Raw genomic sequence first — 12,488 nt, 5'->3', positions numbered from 1 at the left:
CTGCATTTTCCAAAGAAAGGGTTTCTGAACTGCTGCAAACACACTTATGTTTAACTCTGGAAGTTGAATACACACATTGACAACCATTCTGCTAGATAGCTCCCTTTTGGTTTTAGAGCAAGGTATTTCTCTTTACAGCCTGTTCTCCCATCCACTCTGGAATGTCCAAACGCAGATTTTAGAAGAAACGTGTTTCTACCTCGCTGAATCTAAACATAGATGCAACTTCCTAAAAGGAAACAACACACAACAGATGAGTTCGTAAGAAGCGGGTCTTCTGTGTTTTAAACGCATTCTTACTGCTAACTCTTATAAGCGTTTCTAGGGCGGGAAGAGACTGTTTCTGCATTCTCCAAAGAAAGGGTTTCTGAACTGCTGCAAACACAAATATGTTTAACTCTGGAAGTTGAATACACACATTGACAACCATTCTGCTAGATAGCTCCGTTTTGGTTTTAGAGCAAGGTATTTCTCTTTACAGCCTTTTCTGCCCTCCACTCTGGAATGTCCAAACGCAGCTTTTAGAAGAAACGTGTTTCTACCTCGCTGAATCTAAACATAGATGCAACTTCCTAAAAGGAACCAACACACAGCAGATGAGTTCGTAAGAAGCGGGTCTTCTGTGTTTTAAACGCATTCTTACTGCTAACTCTTATATGCGTCTCTAGGGCGGGAAAAGACTGTTTCTGCATTCTCCAAAGAAAGGGTTTCTGAACTGCTGCAAACACACTTATGTTTAACTCTGGAAGTTGAATACACACATGGACAACCATTCTGCTAGATAGCTCCGTTTTGGTTTTTGATCAAGGTATTTCCCTTTACAGCTTGTTCTCCCATCCTCTCTGGAATGTCCAAACGCAGTTTTTAGAAGAAACATGTTTCTACCTCGCTGAATCTAAACATAGATGCAACTTCCTAAAAGGAACCAACACACAGCAGATGAGTTCGTAAGAAGCGGGTCTTCTGTGTTTTAAACGCATTCTTACTGCTAACTCTTATAAGCGTCTCTAGGGCGGGAAAAGACAGTTTCTGCATTCTCCAAAGAAAGGGTTTCTGAACTGCTGCAAACACACATCAGTTTAACTCTGGAAGTTGAATACACACACTGACAACCATTCTGCTAGATAGCTCCGTTTTGGTTTTAGAGCAAGGTATTTCTCTTTACAGCCTGTTCTCCCATCCACTCTGGAATGTCCCAACGCAGCTTTTAGAAGAAACGTGTTTCTACCTCGCTTAATCTAAACATAGATGCAACTTCCTAAAAGTAACCAACACACAGCAGATGAGTTCGTAAGAAGCAGGTTTTCTGGGTTTTAAACGCAGTCTTACTACTAACTCTTATAAGCTTCTCTAGGGCGGGAAAAGACTGTTTCTGCATTCTCCAAAGAAAGGGTTTCTGAACTGCTGCAAACACACATATGTTTAACTCTGGAAGTTGAATACACACATTGACAAAGATTCTGCTAGATAGCTCCGTTTTGGTTTTAGAGCAAGGTATTTCTCTTTACAGCCTTATCTGCCATCCACTCTGGAATGTCCAAACGCAGCTTTTAGAAGAAACGTGTTTCTACCTCGCTGAATCTAAACATAGATGCAACTTCCTAGAAGGAACCAACACACAGCAGATGAGTTCGTAAGAAGAGGGTCTTCTGAGTTTTAAACGCATTCTTACTGCTAACTCTTATATGCGTCTCTAGGGCTTGAAATGACTGTTTCTGCATTCTCCAAAGAAAGGGTTTCTGATCTGCTGCAAACACACATCAGTTTATCTCTGGCTGTTGAATGCACACATTGACAACCATTCTGCTAGATAGCTCCCTTTTGGTTTTAGAGCAGGGTATATCTCTTTACAGCCTGTTCTCCCATCCACTCTGGAATATCCAAACGCAGCTTTTAGAAGAAACGTGTTTCAACGTCGCTGAATCTAAACATAGATGCAACTTCCTAAAAGGAACCAACACTCAGCAGATGAGTTCGTAAGAAGCGGGTCTTCTGTCTTTTAAACGCATTCTTAGTGCTAACTCTTATAAGCGTCTCTAGGACGGGAATAGATTGTTTCTGCATTCTCCAAAGAAAGAGTTTCTGAACTGCTGCAAACACACATATGTTTAACTATGGAAGTTAAATACACACAATGACAACCATTCTGGTAGAGAGCTCCGTTTTGGTTTTAGAGCAAGGTCTTTCTCTTTACAGCCTGTTCTCCCATCCACTCTGGAATGTCCAAACGCAGCTTTTAGAAGAAACATGTTTCTACCTCGCTGAATCTAAACATAGATGCAACTTCCTAAAAGGAACCAACACACAGCAGATGAGTTCGTAAGAAGCGGGTCATCTTTGTTTTAAACGCATTCTTACTGCTAACTCTTATATGCGTCTCTAGGGCTTGAAATGACTGTTTCTGCATTCTCCAAAGAAATGCTTTCTGAACTGCTACAAACACACATCAGTTTAACTCTGGCTGTTGAATACACACATTGACAACCATTCTGCTAGATAGCTCCGTTTTGGTTTTAGAGCAAGGTGTTTCTCTTTACAGCCTGTTCTCCCATCAAATCTGGAATGTCCAAACGCAGCTTTTAGAAGAAACGTGTTTCTACCTCGCTGAATCTAAACATAGATGCAACTTCCTAATAGGAACCAACACACAGCAGATGAGTTCGTAAGAAGCGGGTCTTCTGTGTTTTAAACGCATTCTTACTGCTAACTCTTATAAGCGTCTCTAGGGCGGGAAAAGACTGTTTCTGCATTCTCCAAAGAAAGGGTTTCTGATCTGCTGGAAGCACACATCAGTTTAACTGTGGAAATTGAATACACACATTGACAACCATTCTGCTAGATAGCTCCGTTTTGGTTTTAGAGCAAGGTATTTCTCTTTACAGCCTGTTCTCCCATCCACTCTGGAATGTCCAAACACAGCTTTTAGAAGAAACGTGTTTCTACCTCGCTGAATCTAAACATAGATGCAACTGCCTAAAAGGAACCAACACACAGCAGAAGAGTTCGTAAGAAGCGGGTCTTCTGTGTTTTAAACGCATTCTTACTGCTAACTCTTATATGTGTCTCTAGAGCTTGAAATGACGGTTTCTGCATTCTCCTAGGAAAGGGTTTCTGAACTGCTGCAATCACACATCAGTTTAACTCTGGAAGTTGAATACACACTTTGACAACCATTCTGCTAGATAGCTCCGTTTTGGTATTAGAGCAAGGTATTTCTCTTTACAGCCTGTTCTCCCATCCACTCTGGATTGTCCAAACGCAGCTTTTAAAAGAAACGTGTTTCTACCTCGCTGAATCTAAACAGGGTGCAACTTCCTAAAAGGAACCAACACACAGCAGATGAGTTCGTAAGAAGCCGGTGTTCTGTGTTTTAAACTCATTCTTACTGTTAACTCTTATATGTGTCTCTAGGGCTTGAAATGACTGATTCTGCATTCTCCAAAGAAAGGGTTTCTGAACTGCTGCAAACACACATCAGTTTAACTCTGGCTGTTGAATACACACATTGACAACCATTCTGCTAGATAGCTCCGTTTTTGTTTTAGAGCAAGGTATTTCTCTTTAGAGCCTGTTCTCCCATCCACTCTGGAGTGTCCAAACGCAGCTTTTAGAAGAAACGTGTTTCCACCTCGCTGAATCTAAACATAGATGCAACTTCCTAAAAGGAACCAACACACAGCAGATGAGTTCGTAAGAATCGGGTCTTCTGTGTTTTAAACGCATTCTTACTGCTAACTCTTACAAGCGTCTCTAGGGCGGGAAAAGACTGTTTCTGCATTCTCCAAAGAAAGGGTTTCTGAACTGCTGGAAGCACACAACAGTTTAACTCTGGAACTGAATAAACACATTGACAACCATTCTACTAGATAGCTCCGTTTTGGTTTTAGAGCAAGGTATTTCTCTTTACAGCCTGTTCTCCCATCCACTCTGGAATGTCCAAACGCAGCTTTTAGAAGAAACGTGTTTCAACCTCGCTGAATCTAAACATAGATGCAACTTTCTAAAAGGAACCAGCACACAGCAGATGAGTTCGTAAGAAGCGGGTCTTCTGTGTTTTAAACGCATTCTTACTGCTAACTCTTATATGTGTCTCTAGGGATAGAATTGACGGTTTCTGCATTTTCCAAAGAAAGTGTTTCTGAACTGCTGCAAACACACATATGTTTAACTCTGGAAGTTGAATACACACATTGACAACCATTCTGCTAGATAGCTCCGTTTTTGTTTTAGAGCAAGGTATTTCTCTTTACAGCCTGTTCTCCCATCCACTCTGGAATGTCCAAACGCAGCTTTTAGAAGAAACGTGTTTCTACCTCGCTGAATCTAAACATAGATGCAACTTTCTAAAAGGAACCAGCACACAGCAGATGATTTCGTAAGAAGCGGGTCTTCTGTGTTTTAAACGCATTCTTACTGCTAACTCTTATATGTGTCTCTAGGGATAGAATTGACGGTTTCTGCATTTTCCAAAGAAAGTGTTTCGGAACTGCTGCAAACACACATCAGTTTAACTCTGGAAGTTGAATAGACACATTGACAACCATTCTGCTAGATAGCTCCGTTTTGGTTTTAGAGCAAGGTATTTCTCTTTACAGCCTGTTCTCCCATCCACTCTGGAATGTCCAAACGCAGCTTTTAGAAGAAACGTGTTTCTACCTCGCTGAATCTAAACATAGATGCAACTTTCTAAAAGGAACCAACACACAGCAAATGAGTTCGTAAGAAGTGGGTCTTCTGTGTTATAAACGCATTCTTACTGCTTACTCTTATAAGCGTTTCTAGGGCGGGAAAAGACTGTTTCTGCATTCTCCAAAGAAAGGGTTTCTGAACTGCTGCAAACACACATATGTTTAACTCTGGAAGTTGAATACACACATTGACAACCATTCTGCTAGATAGCTCCGTTTTGGTTTTAGAGCAAGGTATTTCTCTTTACAGCCTGTTCTCCCATCCACTCTGGAATGTCCAAACGCAGCTTTTAGAAGAAACGTGTTTCCACCTCGCTGAATCTAAACATAGATGCAACTTCCTAAAAGGAACCAACACACAGCAGACGAGTTCGTAAGAATCGGGTCTTCTGTGTTTTAAACTCATTCTTACTGCTAACTCTTATAAGCGTCTCTAGGGCGGGAAAAGACTGTTTCTGCATTCTCCAAAGAAAGGGTTTCTGAACTGCTGGAAGCACACAACAGTTTAACTCTGGAAGTTGAATAAACACATTGACAACCATTCTGCTAGATAGCTCCGTTTTGGTTTTAGAGCAAGGTATTTCTCTTTACAAGCCTGTTCTCCCATCCACTCTGGAATGTCCAAACGCAGCTTTTAGAAGAAACGTGTTTCTACCTCGCTGAATCTAAACATAGATGCAACTTCCTAAAAGGAACCAACACACAGCAGATGAGTTCGTAAGAAGCGGGTCTTCTGTGTTTTAAACGCATTCTTACTGCTAACACTTATATGTGTCTCTAGGGCTAGAATTGACGGTTTCTGCATTTTCCAAAGAAAGGGTTTCTGAACTGCTGCAAACACACTTATGTTTAACTCTGGAAGTTGAATACACACATTGACAACCATTCTGCTAGATAGCTCCCTTTTGGTTTTAGAGCAAGGTATTTCTCTTTACAGCCTGTTCTCCCATCCACTCTGGAATGTCCAAACGCAGATTTTAGAAGAAACGTGTTTCTACCTCGCTGAATCTAAACATAGATGCAACTTCCTAAAAGGAAACAACACACAACAGATGAGTTCGTAAGAAGCGGGTCTTCTGTGTTTTAAACGCATTCTTACTGCTAACTCTTATAAGCGTTTCTAGGGCGGGAAGAGACTGTTTCTGCATTCTCCAAAGAAAGGGTTTCTGAACTGCTGCAAACACAAATATGTTTAACTCTGGAAGTTGAATACACACATTGACAACCATTCTGCTAGATAGCTCCGTTTTGGTTTTAGAGCAAGGTATTTCTCTTTACAGCCTTTTCTGCCCTCCACTCTGGAATGTCCAAACGCAGCTTTTAGAAGAAACGTGTTTCTACCTCGCTGAATCTAAACATAGATGCAACTTCCTAAAAGGAACCAACACACAGCAGATGAGTTCGTAAGAAGCGGGTCTTCTGTGTTTTAAACGCATTCTTACTGCTAACTCTTATATGCGTCTCTAGGGCGGGAAAAGACTGTTTCTGCATTCTCCAAAGAAAGGGTTTCTGAACTGCTGCAAACACACTTATGTTTAACTCTGGAAGTTGAATACACACATGGACAACCATTCTGCTAGATAGCTCCGTTTTGGTTTTTGATCAAGGTATTTCCCTTTACAGCTTGTTCTCCCATCCTCTCTGGAATGTCCAAACGCAGTTTTTAGAAGAAACATGTTTCTACCTCGCTGAATCTAAACATAGATGCAACTTCCTAAAAGGAACCAACACACAGCAGATGAGTTCGTAAGAAGCGGGTCTTCTGTGTTTTAAACGCATTCTTACTGCTAACTCTTATAAGCGTCTCTAGGGCGGGAAAAGACAGTTTCTGCATTCTCCAAAGAAAGGGTTTCTGAACTGCTGCAAACACACATCAGTTTAACTCTGGAAGTTGAATACACACACTGACAACCATTCTGCTAGATAGCTCCGTTTTGGTTTTAGAGCAAGGTATTTCTCTTTACAGCCTGTTCTCCCATCCACTCTGGAATGTCCCAACGCAGCTTTTAGAAGAAACGTGTTTCTACCTCGCTTAATCTAAACATAGATGCAACTTCCTAAAAGTAACCAACACACAGCAGATGAGTTCGTAAGAAGCAGGTTTTCTGGGTTTTAAACGCAGTCTTACTACTAACTCTTATAAGCTTCTCTAGGGCGGGAAAAGACTGTTTCTGCATTCTCCAAAGAAAGGGTTTCTGAACTGCTGCAAACACACATATGTTTAACTCTGGAAGTTGAATACACACATTGACAAAGATTCTGCTAGATAGCTCCGTTTTGGTTTTAGAGCAAGGTATTTCTCTTTACAGCCTTATCTGCCATCCACTCTGGAATGTCCAAACGCAGCTTTTAGAAGAAACGTGTTTCTACCTCGCTGAATCTAAACATAGATGCAACTTCCTAGAAGGAACCAACACACAGCAGATGAGTTCGTAAGAAGAGGGTCTTCTGAGTTTTAAACGCATTCTTACTGCTAACTCTTATATGCGTCTCTAGGGCTTGAAATGACTGTTTCTGCATTCTCCAAAGAAAGGGTTTCTGATCTGCTGCAAACACACATCAGTTTATCTCTGGCTGTTGAATGCACACATTGACAACCATTCTGATAGATAGCTCCCTTTTGGTTTTAGAGCAGGGTATATCTCTTTACAGCCTGTTCTCCCATCCACTCTGGAATATCCAAACGCAGCTTTTAGAAGAAACGTGTTTCAACGTCGCTGAATCTAAACATAGATGCAACTTCCTAAAAGGAACCAACACTCAGCAGATGAGTTCGTAAGAAGCGGGTCTTCTGTCTTTTAAACGCATTCTTAGTGCTAACTCTTATAAGCGTCTCTAGGACGGGAATAGATTGTTTCTGCATTCTCCAAAGAAAGAGTTTCTGAACTGCTGCAAACACACATATGTTTAACTATGGAAGTTAAATACACACAATGACAACCATTCTGGTAGAGAGCTCCGTTTTGGTTTTAGAGCAAGGTCTTTCTCTTTACAGCCTGTTCTCCCATCCACTCTGGAATGTCCAAACGCAGCTTTTAGAAGAAACGTGTTTCTACCTCGCTGAATCTAAACATAGATGCAACTTCCTAAAAGGAACCAACACACAGCAGATGAGTTCGTAAGAAGCGGGTCATCTTTGTTTTAAACGCATTCTTACTGCTAACTCTTATATGCGTCTCTAGGGCTTGAAATGACTGTTTCTGCATTCTCCAAAGAAATGCTTTCTGAACTGCTACAAACACACATCAGTTTAACTCTGGCTGTTGAATACACACATTGACAACCATTCTGCTAGATAGCTCCGTTTTGGTTTTAGAGCAAGGTGTTTCTCTTTACAGCCTGTTCTCCCATCAAATCTGGAATGTCCAAACGCAGCTTTTAGAAGAAACGTGTTTCTACCTCGCTGAATCTAAACATAGATGCAACTTCCTAATAGGAACCAACACACAGCAGATGAGTTCGTAAGAAGCGGGTCTTCTGTGTTTTAAACGCATTCTTACTGCTAACTCTTATAAGCGTCTCTAGGGCGGGAAAAGACTGTTTCTGCATTCTCCAAAGAAAGGGTTTCTGATCTGCTGGAAGCACACATCAGTTTAACTGTGGAAATTGAATACACACATTGACAACCATTCTGCTAGATAGCTCCGTTTTGGTTTTAGAGCAAGGTATTTCTCTTTACAGCCTGTTCTCCCATCCACTCTGGAATGTCCAAACGCAGCTTTTAGAAGAAACGTGTTTCTACCTCGCTGAATCTAAACATAGATGCAACTTTCTAAAAGGAACCAACACACAGCAAATGAGTTCGTAAGAAGTGGGTCTTCTGTGTTATAAACGCATTCTTACTGCTTACTCTTATAAGCGTTTCTAGGGCGGGAAAAGACTGTTTCTGCATTCTCCAAAGAAAGGGTTTCTGAACTGCTGCAAACACACATATGTTTAACTCTGGAAGTTGAATACACACATTGACAACCATTCTGCTAGATAGCTCCGTTTTGGTTTTAGAGCAAGGTATTTCTCTTTACAGCCTGTTCTCCCATCCACTCTGGAATGTCCAAACGCAGCTTTTAGAAGAAACGTGTTTCCACCTCGCTGAATCTAAACATAGATGCAACTTCCTAAAAGGAACCAACACACAGCAGACGAGTTCGTAAGAATCGGGTCTTCTGTGTTTTAAACTCATTCTTACTGCTAACTCTTATAAGCGTCTCTAGGGCGGGAAAAGACTGTTTCTGCATTCTCCAAAGAAAGGGTTTCTGAACTGCTGGAAGCACACAACAGTTTAACTCTGGAAGTTGAATAAACACATTGACAACCATTCTGCTAGATAGCTCCGTTTTGGTTTTAGAGCAAGGTATTTCTCTTTACAAGCCTGTTCTCCCATCCACTCTGGAATGTCCAAACGCAGCTTTTAGAAGAAACGTGTTTCTACCTCGCTGAATCTAAACATAGATGCAACTTCCTAAAAGGAACCAACACACAGCAGATGAGTTCGTAAGAAGCGGGTCTTCTGTGTTTTAAACGCATTCTTACTGCTAACACTTATATGTGTCTCTAGGGCTAGAATTGACGGTTTCTGCATTTTCCAAAGAAAGGGTTTCTGAACTGCTGCAAACACACTTATGTTTAACTCTGGAAGTTGAATACACACATTGACAACCATTCTGCTAGATAGCTCCCTTTTGGTTTTAGAGCAAGGTATTTCTCTTTACAGCCTGTTCTCCCATCCACTCTGGAATGTCCAAACGCAGATTTTAGAAGAAACGTGTTTCTACCTCGCTGAATCTAAACATAGATGCAACTTCCTAAAAGGAAACAACACACAACAGATGAGTTCGTAAGAAGCGGGTCTTCTGTGTTTTAAACGCATTCTTACTGCTAACTCTTATAAGCGTTTCTAGGGCGGGAAGAGACTGTTTCTGCATTCTCCAAAGAAAGGGTTTCTGAACTGCTGCAAACACAAATATGTTTAACTCTGGAAGTTGAATACACACATTGACAACCATTCTGCTAGATAGCTCCGTTTTGGTTTTAGAGCAAGGTATTTCTCTTTACAGCCTTTTCTGCCCTCCACTCTGGAATGTCCAAACGCAGCTTTTAGAAGAAACGTGTTTCTACCTCGCTGAATCTAAACATAGATGCAACTTCCTAAAAGGAACCAACACACAGCAGATGAGTTCGTAAGAAGCGGGTCTTCTGTGTTTTAAACGCATTCTTACTGCTAACTCTTATATGCGTCTCTAGGGCGGGAAAAGACTGTTTCTGCATTCTCCAAAGAAAGGGTTTCTGAACTGCTGCAAACACACTTATGTTTAACTCTGGAAGTTGAATACACACATGGACAACCATTCTGCTAGATAGCTCCGTTTTGGTTTTTGATCAAGGTATTTCCCTTTACAGCTTGTTCTCCCATCCTCTCTGGAATGTCCAAACGCAGTTTTTAGAAGAAACATGTTTCTACCTCGCTGAATCTAAACATAGATGCAACTTCCTAAAAGGAACCAACACACAGCAGATGAGTTCGTAAGAAGCGGGTCTTCTGTGTTTTAAACGCATTCTTACTGCTAACTCTTATAAGCGTCTCTAGGGCGGGAAAAGACAGTTTCTGCATTCTCCAAAGAAAGGGTTTCTGAACTGCTGCAAACACACATCAGTTTAACTCTGGAAGTTGAATACACACACTGACAACCATTCTGCTAGATAGCTCCGTTTTGGTTTTAGAGCAAGGTATTTCTCTTTACAGCCTGTTCTCCCATCCACTCTGGAATGTCCCAACGCAGCTTTTAGAAGAAACGTGTTTCTACCTCGCTTAATCTAAACATAGATGCAACTTCCTAAAAGTAACCAACACACAGCAGATGAGTTCGTAAGAAGCAGGTTTTCTGGGTTTTAAACGCAGTCTTACTACTAACTCTTATAAGCTTCTCTAGGGCGGGAAAAGACTGTTTCTGCATTCTCCAAAGAAAGGGTTTCTGAACTGCTGCAAACACACATATGTTTAACTCTGGAAGTTGAATACACACATTGACAAAGATTCTGCTAGATAGCTCCGTTTTGGTTTTAGAGCAAGGTATTTCTCTTTACAGCCTTATCTGCCATCCACTCTGGAATGTCCAAACGCAGCTTTTAGAAGAAACGTGTTTCTACCTCGCTGAATCTAAACATAGATGCAACTTCCTAGAAGGAACCAACACACAGCAGATGAGTTCGTAAGAAGAGGGTCTTCTGAGTTTTAAACGCATTCTTACTGCTAACTCTTATATGTGTCTCTAGGGCTTGAAATGACTGTTTCTGCATTCTCCAAAGAAAGGGTTTCTGATCTGCTGCAAACACACATCAGTTTATCTCTGGCTGTTGAATGCACACATTGACAACCATTCTGCTAGATAGCTCCCTTTTGGTTTTAGAGCAGGGTATATCTCTTTACAGCCTGTTCTCCCATCCACTCTGGAATATCCAAACGCAGCTTTTAGAAGAAACGTGTTTCAACGTCGCTGAATCTAAACATAGATGCAACTTCCTAAAAGGAACCAACACTCAGCAGATGAGTTCGTAAGAAGCGGGTCTTCTGTCTTTTAAACGCATTCTTAGTGCTAACTCTTATAAGCGTCTCTAGGACGGGAATAGATTGTTTCTGCATTCTCCAAAGAAAGAGTTTCTGAACTGCTGCAAACACACATATGTTTAACTATGGAAGTTAAATACACACAATGACAACCATTCTGGTAGAGAGCTCCGTTTTGGTTTTAGAGCAAGGTCTTTCTCTTTACAGCCTGTTCTCCCATCCACTCTGGAATGTCCAAACGCAGCTTTTAGAAGAAACGTGTTTCTACCTCGCTGAATCTAAACATAGATGCAACTTCCTAAAAGGAACCAACACACAGCAGATGAGTTCGTAAGAAGCGGGTCATCTTTGTTTTAAACGCATTCTTACTGCTAACTCTTATATGCGTCTCTAGGGCTTGAAATGACTGTTTCTGCATTCTCCAAAGAAATGCTTTCTGAACTGCTACAAACACACATCAGTTTAACTCTGGCTGTTGAATACACACATTGACAACCATTCTGCTAGATAGCTCCGTTTTGGTTTTAGAGCAAGGTGTTTCTCTTTACAGCCTGTTCTCCCATCAAATCTGGAATGTCCAAACGCAGCTTTTAGAAGAAACGTGTTTCTACCTCGCTGAATCTAAACATAGATGCAACTTCCTAATAGGAACCAACACACAGCAGATGAGTTCGTAAGAAGCGGGTCTTCTGTGTTTTAAACGCATTCTTACTGCTAACTCTTATAAGCGTCTCTAGGGCGGGAAAAGACTGTTTCTGCATTCTCCAAAGAAAGGGTTTCTGATCTGCTGGAAGCACACATCAGTTTAACTGTGGAAATTGAATACACACATTGACAACCATTCTGCTAGATAGCTCCGTTTTGGTTTTAGAGCAAGGTATTTCTCTTTACAGCCTGTTCTCCCATCCACTCTGGAATGTCCAAACACAGCTTTTAGAAGAAACGTGTTTCTACCTCGCTGAATCTAAACATAGATGCAACTTCCTAAAAGGAACCAACACACAGCAGAAGAGTTCGTAAGAAGCGGGTCTTCTGTGTTTTAAACGCATTCTTACTGCTAACTCTTATATGTGTCTCTAGAGCTTGAAATGACGGTTTCTGCATTCTCCTAGGAAAGGGTTTCTGAACTGCTGCAATCACACATCAGTTTAACTCTGGAAGTTGAATACACACTTTGACAACCATTCTGCTAGATAGCTCCGTTTTGGTATTAGAGCAAGGTATTTCTCTTTACAGCC

The sequence above is a fragment of the Saimiri boliviensis genome, chromosome 18 (assembly GCF_048565385.1).
Source record: "Saimiri boliviensis isolate mSaiBol1 chromosome 18, mSaiBol1.pri, whole genome shotgun sequence".
Classification (NCBI taxonomy): domain Eukaryota; kingdom Metazoa; phylum Chordata; class Mammalia; order Primates; family Cebidae; genus Saimiri; species Saimiri boliviensis.
The sequence above is the reverse complement of the archived record's forward strand: the minus strand, read 5'-3'. Positions refer to the sequence as shown.